The sequence below is a fragment of the Triticum urartu genome, chromosome 5A, assembly GCF_056163025.1.
Source record: "Triticum urartu cultivar PI428250 chromosome 5A, HENAU_Tu73, whole genome shotgun sequence".
Classification (NCBI taxonomy): domain Eukaryota; kingdom Viridiplantae; phylum Streptophyta; class Magnoliopsida; order Poales; family Poaceae; genus Triticum; species Triticum urartu.
In genome coordinates, this window is record NC_141877.1 from 5,415,923 (window position 1) to 5,432,556 (window position 16,634).

A 16,634-nucleotide genomic window follows, 5' to 3' on the forward strand; every position below is an offset into this window, starting at 1 on the left:
CAAGATACACTCTCGAACATCGCGCCTGGATGAGTTGCAACAGAAGCTGCGGACTATATCTGATAGTCTTGGTAATTGGAATAAGAACACTTTTGGAAGCGTCCGCAAAGAAATAAAGAACCTATTGGCCGAGCTAGAACAACTGAGAGGGGACCCAAGGAGGATCGGACCGTCACGTGCAGAACTAAAAATCAATGAAAAGCTGGTTGAGCTTTACCATCGGGAAGAACTGATGTGGCGTCAAAGATCTAGGCTCGAATGGCTTGCATCAGGAGACAAAAACACAAAAAAAATTCATATGAGGGCTTCTATGAGGAGAAAGAAGAACATGATTAAAGCCCTAGAGAATGCTCTTGGGGTGAATGTTAGCGATCCTGCGGAACTAAAAACACTCGTGACTGATTTTTACAAATCTCTATACACATCAACGGGTGTAACTAATGTGGACCAAGTTCTCCAACATGTTCCTGCAAGAGTCACTCAAAGCATGAACGAGGCGCTGGTTGCCCCGTATACTCGGGAGGAAGTTAAAACGACACTTTTTCATATGGGCCCAACTAAGGCCAGGGCCCGATGGCTTCCCGGCACAGTTCTATCAGCGACATTGGGATATCTGCGGAGAAGAGGTCACGAGAGCAGTCCTGAGAATTGTAAGAGGGGAGGAAAGTGCAGAATGTGTCAATGACCACTACACCACGACACTCAAAGCAGCGTCAAATAATCTGTCGGCATAAGCCACCTAAGGCGACACATTTAGTGTCGGGAAAGACCTTTGCCGACAAAAAGGAGCTGACGCCTATAGTCCTGCCGGGAAAGGTCTTTGCTGACAGATAAATCTACACCGACAGATAGTATGTTAGCTTTGGTGAGACATATGGCGACAGACATTTCTACACCGACAGACTGTTCTATGGCGACAGATCATCTGACAATGTACTATGCCGACAGATTGTGCGATGTCCATTGCTACGCCGACATTTTGTGTGTAAGTGTGCTATGCCGACAGATTGTGTGACGTCCAATATTACTGCCAGACAGATTTACTGCAGGGTTCCACATTTCACCAGAAATGCAAATGCACCATATTTTAAATGAATTTACACTCATAATATTCAATTCATGTTCAATATGTAATACATATATAGACAATTGCACTCTTGTATTCATCAAAAGATACTATTGATCAAATGCATTCATTCAACACATATAGAACATTCATTGTTTTACTTCACCCAAGTAGCTACAACCATTAAGGATCCACAAATCAGATATACAAGAGAGGCATGTTACAAACATAATGGCCAAAGTTCCTAAGAGACCAATTGCATGATCACTGGATTACTACAGAATAATACGGAAGACCAACTCTTCAATCGCCAAGCCGAATCAACTTCCATATGAACAAAATGTGTCAACCCTGTTCTCAACAAAAGCAGTCACGAGAACATCTTCAGTCAACTTGTGGACTTGCTACTTTCTACCATTTGTCCCTACAAAAGAACTCGTATGTTTTAGAAGATGTACAATATACACACAGATCATGCATATTACCAAATATTATATGATGAATTGGAACCATGCATAGTTGAACTAGTCTCGTACAGGGAAGACCACAAGAATGAACTAGGCTGGAGTTGAGTGTCATCAATCAATCAGTAAACCAGATCCAAGTAGTAAAACAAAGATGAACTAGATATCACAGGTCTAAATCAACAGTGTAGAGCAGTAAGAAACTGGGGAGAAACCTCACAGTCAAGAGCCGCTGATCCACAACCTTGTTTGGGGAGTTGAGGTCAGGGTCGTCGTCTTGGGCTTGGGGTCTTAGTTGTCCTCCTCGTCCATGGAGCCGGGTGCCTGCTGCACCAAATCAAGCAGGAAAATAAACATCATATTATTCAAAAGTCAGACATACAATCAAGTGGAAAAATAAATAAAATCACATGAAGATTATAAGGAACAAAACCAAACAACCAGCACAGCTACATTCCGTATGAGGAGTTTACATTCCACTCATACTCCATTGTACACAGACAGAGACAGCTACACACAAACAAGTCCAGTCCCTAGAACCAACAAATATAACCATCGATCGTGCGGTCTGCAAGGGTCAAAGTAAAAGCAATTTCTACTGTACCATCCATTTTTAGTTGCGACAACGACTAGAACATCTTGGCCAAAGAGGGATCAATTCCACAACCAAACAAGATAACTGCATTTACACACAATTCCTAGTTCCCTACCAAACAACAAGAACAAGATAGCCAGGCCACTTGCATCAGACCATAAACAGGCCAGAATTAATGCAATGATACATAAAGGGCAGAGGGAGGAGAGTTGTTGTTTATTACCACATTGTTTGTTGTTGTTATTGTTGTTGTAGTTGATCAAAAGGGCGACTTGGTGGGTTTGTGATCCTTATCCAATTCCAACTGACCATGCCAGGTGCTGAACCGGAGGGGTTCCAACTCTACCTGCAAACCATAAAGGAGCTCACGATTAATAACATTACAGAAAAAGAACAAGATTACTTAAGAGGAACTAGGCTGGAGAACCTAGAGAACTAGAACTGGCATCACATCATTAAATCAAGGTATAAAGTAAAGCGAGCGAAACCCAGGACAGATGGTAGTGTGGTTTCACAAACAGAAAAGAATAGAACCTAGGCAGGCTAGAGCAGAGCATCGACAACTTACTTGGGTACGTAAACCATTCATTTTAAGGCAAGACTTGCAGGCATGTTCATTGGCAATATATATTTAATAAACGCGTGCATCTATCTAATTCACATGTATGAATGCAAGAAGAAAACAAACCATTCATTCTAGATCACTAAATGATCGAGAACGTCTTATTTTACTTTACATATGTGCACATGACTCAGTCAAAAGGAATAACAACACATGATGTTAATGCTAGTTAAGTGCATTGTCGCTTATATTCTACATTATTATCAGGTCATGTGTTCCACTTTTGAAGTGAATAGGCATTTTACTATGTGGTATAAGATACTTATAGAGAAATACATACCCGTCCATACATCCATAATTGGGAAGGCCAAATTGCATCAAACAAACATATGATTATTTTGTTACAACCTTTAGAAATGCAAGTAAGACATGATGATTTTGTTATTGTACTTATGAAAAGAGATAAAGGCGGCAAGCAAGCAGGGCGAATGCATTGATGGGAAATTGAAACTAAAGAAGAAATTGGTTCCTAGTCAATGACTTGTGCATAACCGTCAACAGATGGATGGCTACTTAGTGTCGTACTAACTAACAAGACACACTAGGCAAATCACCATGCTTTCAGTTGTAGAGACCAGACATAGTAAACCAGATGCTTAAGTTTAGGGGCCTCCCTCCCTGCTGCAGTGGAGCAAGTATCTAGTGTGTGCGTGTGCGTTCCAAAGCTAAAGATGCATACATTATTACATGACATTTTTCCATTAGTACAAGGGTGACCCAGCAGCAACGATATAGAAAAAAACAATGACACTTCTTTACCTTCGGACAAAATAGCACCAAGTTTTGCTTCTCATATGCTTAATTTACTATTGCCCAGGGTGATCACACCTAGGCGGCACAACGGTCCACCCATCAGCATCAGGGATAGGCTTCCGAGGACCTCGGTTCATCCTGCTTCATCCTCGAGCAACAGTGGCTGGTCACCATCATCATCATCCGAACTATAAATCATCGGCATCGGCAACCCTCTCCTCGCAACAAGGAAATCAATAAATTAAAAGAGAGTCATCTCCTGAATATTAATTGGTAACCAAGATCCAACCAGCACAATGGTGGCATGCCAGGATGCCAAAAACTGTTCGTTCAACAAGGAGAATACATCAAGGGAAAATCTAAAAAGAAAAAACAAGGCTCGCCGCTGGCCTATCCGCAAAGTACCTGGGATAGATAGATATATGCTAGCAGCTCGCATTCTTGCTGGAATAATATTCACATGTATGTGGCTACAAACTAAACCATACATTTTCTACTAGCTGCCATGATTAAGACTCAGGATTTGATACTATTCGCATAATCAGGGTGCTGCTATACATATACAAATGTAGAAACCAAATATTCAATATTCTTCCATAACCCGGATTTACTGTCATCATATTATGCCCTTATTTATTATCATTTTTATATAAAAACTAGGTATTATGACAGTCTGATGCATCCAATGTTTATAATGACATTAGAAATTGTAGCATTAAGCAGCTTTGGAGGACTATCACCTATTCACATGTTCCTGTAACAGAACGGGCATAAATTCTTTACTTGCCTTCACCACCTACGTATGAAGATTGACTGATTGTTAGTATGTTACTGACAAATGCTTCTCTTCAATAGATGCATCATTACATGTGTATGTAATTAGGACATGCAGATCACATTTGGGACTTGATAGGCCCACACATAATCAGATTTAGCTACAAGAGGCTATGAAAGCTAGCATCCGCGCAATAAGAAAAGGAGAAATTGAAAAATAAAATATGCCAATCACAAAGGGGAACATAATTACAATTCTAATAGAAGAATGACACGCATCCCTCTCCTTTGTAATGCCTCGGCTAAGAAATTGTTACATGCTGCAAATTTGTAGATGAAGCACGCACTAGAACAACCATAGATTTATTTACCTACTGGAAGAAGCCAACCAATTCACGGCTGGATCCGATTAGTTACCTACACGTACTGGAAAAACCACTAACCCAGCTTACCTATAGCGACCAGATCTGGAGGTGGGGCAGAGAGGGGGCGACAAGGAACCACTCACCCACCAGAAGCTTATCTCTTGTATTCTGTAGGCGGGGCAGAGGAAAGGAGATCAGCCGAAGCAGAGGTCGCACGTGGAGAAAAATCAGCAGTGGATCCTCGGTGGCGGTTGACGGCGCTGCTGCTCCTCGGCGTGGCGGACGGAGCTGCTACTCCTGGGCGTATGGCGCCCTGCGGGGAGGAAGGCCAGGATCGGAGATGATGTGGCACGAGGGGACCAGAGGACGGGCGGCGGCGCGCAGATCAGGGGCGGCGGCGCAGTTGAGTTAGGTTTAGGTCGGGGGCAGCGGCGCAATCGGGTAGAGAGAGAGAGAGGGAGGGGGGATTGGGAAGTGGACGGGTGTGTTTTTTCTTTTCTTTTCCTGGTCTGGTCCGACTCTTAGTGTTTTCAATCGCGCGCGCATGGCTCTCTTTCCGCGCCTTATTTTTCGGGTGTGGGTGGAAGGAAACTACCCGTGGGTGGAAGGAAACTACCCCGACACTTTCTTTGTTCCTACGAATCGCCGACACACAAACAATCACTAAGGATGGTAACTGCCGACAGAAATTACGTCGGTGCTCTGGTGGTGCTTCGGCGATAGATAATGTGTCAATGAGGTTATATAATACTGTCATACTATGTGTCGGTATAGTTTGGGACAAAAAAAGTGTCGGCGATGCTCACTTTTACCAACAGATGCATGTTGTCTTTGTGGTGTCATGGTGTAGTGGACATAGTATTAGTGTTAATTCCGAAGGTGATGAATCCAACCCTCTTATCTCACTTTCGCCCCATTAGCTTATGCAATGTCATTTATAAGATTGCGTCCAAGGTTATAGCAAACAGGTTGAAAGTAATCTTGCCAGATATCATCTCAGCGGAGCAATCAGCTTTTGTCCCGGGCCGTCTCATCACAGATAACATTATTTGCGCATATGAGTGCTTGCATTTCATGAAGAGGAGTAAGGCCAAATCAAATAGTCATTGCGCACTCAAACTTGACATGATGAAAGCATATGACAAGCTTGAGTGGGCTTATCTGCGAGCGATTATGCTCAAGCTTGGTTTTATGCAGCAGTGGGTGGACATTATTATGGGTATGATCAGTTCAGTTTCTTTTAATGGAGAAAAGCTAGAACCTTTTACACCATCATGTGGTATTCGACAGGGAGATCCGATTTCCCCTTACCTATTTTTGATTGCAGCAGAGGGCCTTTCGTGCCTCCTAAAACACAGTTCTCAGTCGTCTTTGCTCAGTGGGATTAAGGTGGCTCCGACAGCTCCGGTTGTAAACCATCTCCTGTTTGCGGACGATAGCCTGCTGCTTTCCAAGGCTAGTAATGAGGGTGCGACGGCGGTGTCAAACCTACTGAATACCTATTGTGATGCATCTGGTCAGAGAGTCAATCATAGCAAGTCCTTTATCTTTTTCAGCAAGGGATGCCCCCAGCAGAGGAGAGAAAGCATCAAGCATATTCTCAATGTTCAGAATGAGACCCTGAGCGACCGCTATTTGGGAATGCCAACAGATGTTGGCCAATCAAAAATGGGAACCTTTCGGTATCTCCGAGACCGTGTTTGGGAGAAGGTGAAGGGGTGGATGCAAAAACTATTGTCTTATGCGGGGAAGGAGATCTTGATTAAAGCAGTGGCACAGGCGCTCCCGGTCTTCTCCATGGCATGTTTCAGGTTATCGAGAGGACTTTGTGAGAATATCACGTCGATCATCCGGCAGTTTTGGTGGGGCAGTAAGGCGGGAAAGCGCAAGCCCAGTTGGGTGGCGTGGGACGACATGGTCAGACCAAAACACCTTGGGGGTTTGGTATTCAGAGATATGGAAATTTTCAATCTAGCACTACTCGCCAGACAAGCTTGGAGAATCTTGAGCGAGCCATCCTCTCTTAGTGCGAGGATTTGAAAGCAGTATACTTCCCAGAGACTTCTTTGCTTGATGCAGAATTAGGGAGCAAGCCATCGCAAATATGGCAGGCAATACTTGATGGACGAGATATGTTGAGACATGGAATTATAAGAAGAATTGGCAATGGTCAGTCTACAGAAATTTGGAGACACAACTGGCTTCCACGCCAGGGTATGATGAGACCAATTGTGTCCTTGATTAATAACCCTCCTGAGCTTGTTTCTGACCTGTTAATCCCAGCAACAGCATCCTGGAACGAGACGCTGGTGCGTCAAGTGTTCTTACCTATAGATTCTGAGGCCATTTTGTCGATCCCCTTGTGTACCAGAAACATTGATGACTTCTGGTCATGGAGTGCTGACAACTGAGGTATGTTCACTGTCAAATCAGCCTACAAAATGATACTACGCATGAAAACCACAAGGGAAAATTGGATTGACGAGGTAGCGGGCGCGTCAGGCGATGATAGGGAAACGAGCGACTGGTCGAAGCTATGGAAGATTGATGTTCCATCTAAATTGAAAATGTTCCTGTGGCGGCTGGCTAGATCTTCTATGCCTACTGCGGATCTTCTTCAGCATCGGAACATGGCTACCTCGGCGGCATGCAGATTATGCGGAGCTAGAGATTCTTGGAGACATGTGCTTATAAACTGCTCAATGGCAAGAAGTGTGTGGGCTTTAGCTGATGAAGAAATGGTGGAGTTAATGTGCCAGCACGAATCTGAAAATGCTAAGGAATGGATCTTCCAAATGAACAGCAAGTTATCACATGATCAACTAGTGCGTATGGTTATCACGCTGTGGTCTATATGGGGAGAGAGAAGGAAAGCAGTTTATGAGGATATCTTTCAAAGCCCAATGTCTACACACTTATATATTCAGTCCTACTGGAATGATCTCCAAGTCTTGAAAAAACCGCACATTCAGCACTCACAGCCCAAGCCAGTGAGGCCATCCCATTGGATCCAACCGCCGGAGCACTTGACGAAGGTGAATGTAGATGCTGCGGTTTCGGGACGACGAGGGGTAGGCTCAGTGGCAGCAATTTGCAGAAACAGAGATGGACTCTATCTAGGTGCTTCATCGGTGGTATTTAAAGGGATAACTGATCCGACAACTTTGGAAGCTCTAGCGGTAAGGGAGGCGCTGGCATTAGCAGAGGATCTAAACATACAAGCAATACATGTGGCTTCTGATTGCTCAGTGGTGATAGAAGATCTCAAGAGAAGAAGCGGGGCTGGTTATGGAGCTATTATACATGAAATATTAGAGTACTCTACTAGTTTTACTACGTGTAATTTTGTTCATGAGTTTAGGAGCTCGAACGTCGAAGCTCACAATCTAGTAAAGCATGCACTTAAACTGGGGCTTGGTCGCCATGTTTGGTTGGGCCACCCTGGGGATCTTCATTTCGTCCATGTAAACTGTGTGACGGATCAATAAAGCTTTGCTGATTGTTGTTGGCACAGCCGGAGGAGGAAGAAGACTCACACACACAACTAGAGGTGGAAGAAGATACGCACAGAGTCTTGGCACGCACACACTTTGCCTTTTCTTTGTTTTCTTCTCACACTTGCAATGCAATTACATGATGGCTTAAATAGCCGGAAGCACACGGCTAAAACGCAGCCACTCACCTACTAACTCCATGCATACACACGCACAGACCACAACTGTCTGACCCGGTTACTACTCAACTAACCCACGTCTAGATTGAGTCACTTTCAAGTTTTCTGCAGATCAACTAAGAGTTCACGCAGCCGGCGCATGCCACAACTGATTTTGCCAGCTTCTTTCTCCACCTCTTTCTGCTACACAACTCGGCCGCTTGGACTCCACGGAACTAGACGCATGCAGCTAGCCTATCCATGCAAACTACTAACAAACTCAACGGCATACACTACTGACTTGCATATACACGCGTGATCTCTTCTCTACGTGAGTACATGCCCACAGCCAGGTAGGTCAGACGTGACAACATGCATGCCACTGCTAAATAAATATGATGAAAAACCAAAAAACAGCAAGGTTAATTCTAACAATTGTCTCAAAAAAGAAAGTGGGCTGGTGGCCTCGGACTTCTGGACATGCACTGCTTAAACATTGCCTTGGGGCAAGATGGCTTTGGCTGAGAAGGACGGACGGTTCACGGCCATGGATGGAATTCCAGATCAGGGTGCCGAAGGAGGCACTACAACTTCACCATGCTGCGGTGTTTGTGGATGCGGCGATGGGCAGAAGGCCCTCTTCTGGGATGCCATCATGATAGATGCTAGATGAGGCGTCCTACCAGTTTCTCACATCGGACTACCGATGGGAAGTGTTTCCCATTAGTCTTTATTCCTCGAAGAAATGATCGCATGCAAGTTTGTTAGTTAATATAGTTAAGTCAAAATCTGTTTTTGTTGACATGTGTGAGTTATTTTTAGAATTTACACGATTAGATCATTGCAAAGAATAGACAGTAAGGGCGGTATTTGTTAACGAGGTTCACCAAACATCAACAACATCTTAAGGCATGACTTTGAATATTCCTCCACATGTACTAAATTGACATAGTACAAATCAACAACAAGCCCTGTAGAGGCAACCACACACTCAGGCCAACTCAACCGTACAATCCCAAATGAACGTTTGTTTTGTCCGGATTCTGTCTGTTTGGGGTGGCAATGAATGGCAAAACGAACATGTATGTCCAGATTGGATAGAGTTGAAGGCGCCCAACGCATCAAATAACCTTAAAATGTCCGTCTCGACCGCACGTCTCACCCGCCTGTGAGCTCGCGCTCTTGCTCCGCCGGTGCAGCTGCAGCTGCCAAGCCCGTCCGCCCGTGAGCTCGCGCTCTCGCTCCGCTGGTGCAGCCGCCGCTGCCAAGCTCGTCCGCCCTCGCGCTCGCTCACCCCCGCCCGCTCGCCGTCGCCACCCGACTTGCGCCCTGCCTGCGTCGCGCCCGGGCCGAGCCCGCGCCCCACCCGCTCCGCGCTCGCGCCCGCGCAGCCGGCCGGCGCGCGCCGGCGCCACGCCCGCCCCGCACCTGCACGCCCAGTGCCCCCGCTCCCTCGTGGCCGCGCTCGCCCGGCGCGCCCCTGCCTGCCGCCGAGCGCCCCGCTCGCCAGCTCGCCCGCAACCCCGCTCGCCAGCTCGCCCGTCGCCGCACGCCCCGCTCGCCCGCAGCAGCAGGAGCAGTCCGCCGCCCGGGCCATCCCCGCCCTGGCCCCGCCCCGCCCTCCGCGCGCGCGCCCGCACCCTGTCACACCGCCTCCCGGCCACGGCCACTGCGAGCACGCCCGGCCGCGCTCCCGCGCCCTGCCGCCCAGCACCGCCCGCCGCGTCGCGCCACCCGCAGCGCCGCGCCCATGCCCACGCCTTGCCGCCCCGCTCGCCAGCTCGCCCGCAACCACGCTCGCCAGCTCGCCCGTCGCCGCACGCCCCGCTCGCCCGCAGCAGCAGGAGCAGTCCGCCGCCCGGGCCATCCCCGCCCTGGCCCCGCCCCGCCCTCCGCGCGCGCGCCCGCACCCCGTCACGCCGCCTCCCGGCCACGGCCACTACGAGCACGCCCGGCCGCGCTCCCGCGCCCTGCCGCCCAGCACCGCCCGCCGCGTCGTGCCCATGCCCACGCCTTGCCGCCCCGCTCGCCAGCTCGCCCATCGCCGCACGCCCCGCTTGCCCGCAGCAGCAGGAGCAGTCCACCGCCCGGGCCATCCCCGCCCTGGCCCCGCTCCGCCCTCCGCGCGCGCGCGCACCCCGTCACGCCGCCTCCCGGCCACGGCCACTGCGAGCACGCCCGGCCGCGCTCCCGCGCCCTGCCGCCCAGCACCGCCTGCCGCGTCGCGCTGCCCGCAGCGCCGCGCCCGTGTCCACGCCTTGCCGCCCCGCCCCGCGCGCTCAGCCGCCCTGCACGCCCGCCGCGCCCGCGCCCCGCCCTGCACTCCCGCTCCAGCTCCCGCCGTGCTGCGTGCTGGGCCACCCCGCCCGCGCCCTGCCGCTCCGCCCGCAGCAGCTCGCCGTCGCGCTCCAGCCGCGCCCGCGCTGCAGTCTACCGCCGCCGCTCGTGCTCTTCCTCTCACGCGAGCTCGCCGCCTGCGCCTGCTCGCCTGCGCGCCGTGGCCCCGCCTCACCAGCGCCCCACGCGCTCCCGCTCCGGCGAGACGACGGAAGATGACGCGGCTGCAGCGTCCAGCAGAGGAGAGAGAGGGAAAGGGAAGAAAAACGGGGTAGGTGGCTGCCATGTGGGCCACACGCGGACGCGAGGACGCAGGCGGGCTGTCCGTGGCTGTCCGTTTTGACCCAAATCCATTCCAACTTTGCTCCGGATATGGAGTCGAACGGACGCTAAACGGACAAAAAAATAAGATAGGGTTACGCGTTGGGTTGTTACCTTTGTCCCTTTTATTCCAAACGGACGGGACCGGACAGGACAGGGTTGCACGGTGGAGCTGGCCTCAACCATCACTCCACGACCAGTCCAGACACTCCTCCAACGGGCATATGGACCATTCCCTTCGTGGTCTTGTGTCTAGCCTAGCAGCTTCATGTAGTCTATTTTTGCCTTTATGTAATACTCCCTCCAATCCAGAAAAAAAAAAGAGTGTCGTAGCTTTAGTTCAAGCCATGACATTTTTTTTTGGATACGAGGACGTATGTCCAAGTTACATGTGTTCGACTTAAACATCTAACCCTCTGTATACCACAAATTCTGACAAACTCGATACAAGTTCAGAACTTCTGGATCCCTCTTGCACAGCCCTACAAGTTTTATTTCACAAAGAAGAGCGAAATATGAAGCTTGTCACATATGATTTTCTTGGTATGATAGAAAACAAGCAGGATAAGACACGCCACACACCACTCGTCATGCATGGTGTACAGTACGCGAAATATCATTGATCTACTTCTGTACCACATGATTCTAAATATATGACAAAGCAAAAGCATGGCTGGCTAGAAGAGGACATCATCTGATGAATCATTAGCTTGTACAGCAGAGGCCGGGGGTTTTCCTCCTTTTTAAAAAAAAATTAGCTTGTACAGCACAATCTCTAACAAACTCGGTTCAAGCTGGGAACTTCTGGATCCATCTTGCACAGCGGTACAAGTTTATTTCACAAAAGAACAAAATATGAAGCTTCCTGCCACATGATTTTGTTGGTATGATAGAAAACTAAAAGCAGGACGAGACACGCCACACATCACTCCCCATGGTGTACAGTACATGAAGCAGCATCGATCTATTTAGCAAAAGAACGGAACAGTCTTACAAGTCTTATATTTCACAAAAGAACGGAACATGAAGCTTCACAACATATATGATTTTCTTGGTATGAATATGATACAAAACCAAAGAGAGGACGTGCCACACATCTCTCCTCATGGTACAATACTTGTGGGATCTGTTTTAGTACCACATGATTCTAAATATGTCACAAAGCAAACAGCCTTGCTAAATCTCAGTTGACTTAGACTTGGTTATGTCTCGGTCGATGTTATATTTGTGGGATCTTACAGTGCATTTTTCTTTTTCTTTCTTACATGTTATGTCACTTGACTAAGACTTGGTTAAGTCTTAGTCGACTGAGACCTAGCCACACCCCAAAGCAAAAGCATGGTTGGTTAGAAGGGGACAACACTGTTATGTATTACTTATCATGTGCGTGTTCAGTTCCACACAAAAAATAAGATCTAAAGCTTTGCTACAACACTATTTATGGTCTATCTTGGGAAAAAGAAAATGACGATAACACCATATGCGCCAACAACTTGAACACTTGTGCGCATTTGCAGATTAAGTTACTTTGATTTATTATATGTAAGGACTAGGCAGAGCAACAGACAGCTAATAGCACAAGGAAATAGTGTCACCTCATCTATAAAAAAGAGGGGTCTTATCGCATATATTCATCTTCACCAATCATCACCACCAAAACAATACTGACAACATGACGGTCTTCTTCCTCCTAGTTGTCCTTGCTCTGGTAGCAAGCACCGCCTTTGCACAATACGCGGCTGTCAGGTACGCAGCCGATGATTGGGGGGGGGGGGGGCAGTGTTGACCAGCCAATGGGACTAAAAGAACTTGGACTCTTGTACGGAATACGTGATGGAACGGTGCATGGATAAGAAGTTTCCGCTCATCATGCCTCGGAAATAGATGCACGCCCCTTGCAACACGGTACACAAGCAGTGTTGTGGGCAGCTAGGGCAGACGTCGCCACAATGTCGCTCCCAGGCCATCAAGAAAGTTATCCAAGCCGAGCTCTTCTAACTTTTCAGCAAGGTCAGAAATCTAAGGAGATTCAGAGGGCCAAGATGTTGCTCTCCCAATGCGGGTTGTTTCCATGCTACTGCATAGCCTCCATGACTAATGGTGGCTACTAGTCTACTACTGATGATGTAGCTAATAAACTGTCACATAGCACTGTGCGATAAATAAAATATGGTCATAAGAAAATATATATGAATGAAGTTTCCATTCAATATTTGTTTCACTGCAAACATCTGAGTCTGCCATCCTCATCAAGGCACTGATGCAACATATTCCACTGCAAAATGTTGCATGAATGTGTGTTCTTATTTTCTTATAATAAATATAGAAACTTCGTTGAGCCTTAAACAAGAAACAATAGAGATCGGAGTGCCAATCCCAGTAGTAAAGCTCGGTGGCTTCTCGGGGTCTCAACAAGGCCAGGTGATCAGAATGATGTAGATTCACTTGCTCTCGGCAAGGCCAGGTGATCAGAGTGATGTAGATGGCCAGGAGCCTACCCTCTGTGCAATATGTACCCAAGCTACTTTAGCATCCCCACCACTGGTTGCTCCCTACGGACAATGCCCATTATGTAGATAGCAACAAGGAGTTGCTTTCATGTACATATAGCTCGGGTTGAGAGTATCTCTAGCATGTTGGCGCCGCCTCCTCGCAGCGCTGCTTCTTCTTCCTCCTCTCAACTCTCTTTTGTGGTTTCTCTCTATCTTCTCTCAAGAACACACTCGCACACACACACACACACACATATACACTAAGGAGAAAACCAGTGCTGTTTTGCACAACAAGCTCTCCTCCTTGATGAACACAAGAGACAACATTTTTCTACAGCCCTCACAGCTTCTTCTGATTGATTTGCTGAGCTTAAATAGGCAGTACAAATGACTCCACACCCAGCCACTAACTTTTTCTTTTGAAAGATCCAGCTTGGCTGGCATTGATTGATTTAGAAGAGAGTATATGGAAGACAAGGTTTGATCAAGCAATCGGAGGGAAAATAAGGATAGAGATACAATCAGAGAGCAGGCCTTTGGCCTGCAGCTCCCAGTAAAGAAAACCGTAAGCTATTATCTCACATCCAGATTCCCAAAGGGGGGCTCGATTGACTTTGCTCCGGCAAGCCGCCAGTGATCCATCATGCGTCGAATGGCGTCGATGACGTTCTTTACCCAGCCACTAACTCACGCACGCACGCACTAGGCTGACCGGCACACTTAGCCACTATCCTACACACGTCTGCATAACACCATCTCCTAGAATCTCTCCAGGATATACATCACCTGCTAACTAACTCTACACTCGGTCATGCACAAACAGACTCAACGCATGCACACGACTACATGACCAACCTTTTAGCTAGCCCACTAACCAACATATACATGCAGCTAACGACGACTCCATGCATGCAAACTAACTCACCGTCCAGCCGGCCAGTCTTGCTTCAACCATCTACGTGTGTGCCATATCACACGACCTTGCCGCCTTGCGCAGCACTGCGGCTTCACGCCGACATCGGCATCTTGCCGGACTCGCTGTATCTCACGGCGGTCTGACATCTCGCCTTCTTCACACATCTTCATTGAAGCTCCGACGACTAGCTAGTACGTAGACCCTCTAAGTTACATGCATAACAAAACTAAATACGCAGATACATGAAATCAAGATTAGTGCTAACATAGCAGACCCTGCATAATCCAATACTGCAAAATCGTTTTAGCCTTTGCGGGAACTCTAAGGTCTCTGCAGAACAGATCCGTTATAGTTTGTACTACAAATTTAAAACCAGTTCACGCTACAAAGTTCATCAATACAACCGGAGTTCATACATAGCTAAGCATAGGTCAAATTACAAATTAAACCTAGGGGAAGCTATCTCAATCATCAATGCTGAGGTAGAACTACTCCATTGCTTTGCGGCACGCGTGGGCATAGTCGGTCGGCAGCGCCTTCTTCTCCGACCGCCACCGCGTGATCCACAGCCAGGAGCTCCACATCCGTCTCTCGGCACCACATAGTGTGCGGGAAAAGGGCATCGTGGAGCTCATCGAAGCGGGCCCATAGGCTCCGCCCGCCGCTGCGAGAGAGGCGGACGCGGTCGCGCGCCTGCTTAAACCGCCATGGCTCAACGACGGACCAGCTGCAGCTACCGGCCTCCGCATTGTGCCTGGCGAGCTTGCGCAGCAGTGTCCCACCATGGGCATCATGCCCGCAAGCAGCACCGGCCATGGGGAGGAGGAAAACGAAAAAGGAGAGGCAAGATTTGACGCCGAAGGCCGGGATAGCTAGCGGCGGAGGGATAGGGTTTGGTAACCCTAAATCCCGGCTAAACCGTAGATATAGCACCGGAGAGACGTTTTCGCGGGCCGCCTGTAAATTTTTATGGGCCGTGCTAGATTTAGCGGATCTATTCAGACAAAAAAACGTTTAATCTCACAAAATGACCGGAGTTTTACGGGCCGGCGTGCTTTTGCGCAATCTGCTAGAGATGCTATGATCCATTCTTTTTGGAAAAAAATGTAGGTAGCAAAAGATCACCTATATACCACAGTCCACGGTGAGTAGCCAATAAATAGAGTGCTGAAATAATAATATATGAAAAGATTATCATATATATGTTTCTTGGTACAAATATGCAGCCAAAAACAGAAGAGAACGTGCGTCTTTATCTCAACTAGTAAAATGCCCGTGCGTTGTTACGGGCAAAAGCCGAATGTCCGTGCATTGCCACATATTTATAAAAATATAGAAACATTGATCAAATTATTCTTTTAATTCAAAAATATGTGTTAAGCAAGGTGGCATCTGATTTCCATCATATAGCGACAAATGAAGACTCTCTTCCACTTGTTTCCTTCTCGGTAGTCTTTGTGTCTCCTTAACCAACCAAATCATTCGCTAACTGGATATATGTTGTCCACGATTAAATAGTATTAGTATCACTCAACTTCACGCATCCATGGTGTCACTATTATAAGGTACACAAAGCTTGGCAATTCCTTAGACTTATAGTGCGCCTCTTAATTTCAGCAATAATAGCACGAGAAGAAAGATCCAATTTTGTGAGATTGTTCTTTATCAATAGCATAGATGTTCCATTCTCCATAGCAATAACCAGTCTGAAAATAACACTGCAAATGGTTTGAGCTTGTGTCAAATATTAGGCCCAAGTTGTTAACTGCGTCATTTTTCAACCAACAACACATCTCCCTTGTTGGTAAGTATATAGTGCACCAGGGCTTGTACTGCACCTGGATTCAGCTTGTACATACAAATGTTTTCAAAAAACATATGAGGAAAAGTCTACAGATGGGCACAACATGAACAGATAATATCACAAAAATCAAGTACCTTTTGAATCTCAACTAATGCCAAGGTCCAAAAACAAAAGTAGTATTAACAGTGGTAATGGGCAAAATTTAAAGCCCAACTAATGTTGTGTACCGTCAGAGTCAAATTTGTCTTTTTCTCCCGAACTATATTATAAATTAGACTTCAAATTTGTGACACGGGTGTTCCATCTTGCAAGTTGAATTTATGTTGGAACTATTTTATTTCAAAATTTAATTGGATTATAATATTTATAGTGGAACTACTGTCGCATTTGAATATTTTCATTCATGAAGATTTGATATGCTATTATTTTGATCTGTGTCCGTGAACCAATCCATAGATAAATAGTGTGTCCAT

At 47.2% G+C, this 16,634-nt stretch overlaps 1 long non-coding RNA gene across 6 annotated transcripts; it reads right to left on the reverse strand.

Annotated features, from left to right (window-relative positions):
• Positions 1 to 1,196: 1,196 nt before the first annotated feature.
• LOC125506720 (uncharacterized) lies at positions 1,197 to 5,137 on the reverse strand. 6 transcript variants are annotated; one of them, XR_007282756.2, is made up of 5 exons: positions 4,787 to 5,137; positions 3,507 to 4,296; positions 2,349 to 2,471; positions 1,751 to 1,857; positions 1,197 to 1,490 (listed from the first exon to the last, which is right to left on the reverse strand). It is a non-coding gene; the product is annotated as an uncharacterized LOC125506720 (long non-coding RNA). The 6 variants fall into 6 exon arrangements; XR_007282754.2 differs by having other exon boundaries at positions 4,783 to 5,137; XR_007282755.2 differs by having other exon boundaries at positions 3,507 to 3,715; positions 4,241 to 5,135.
• Between the last annotated feature and the right edge of the window lie 11,497 nt (positions 5,138 to 16,634).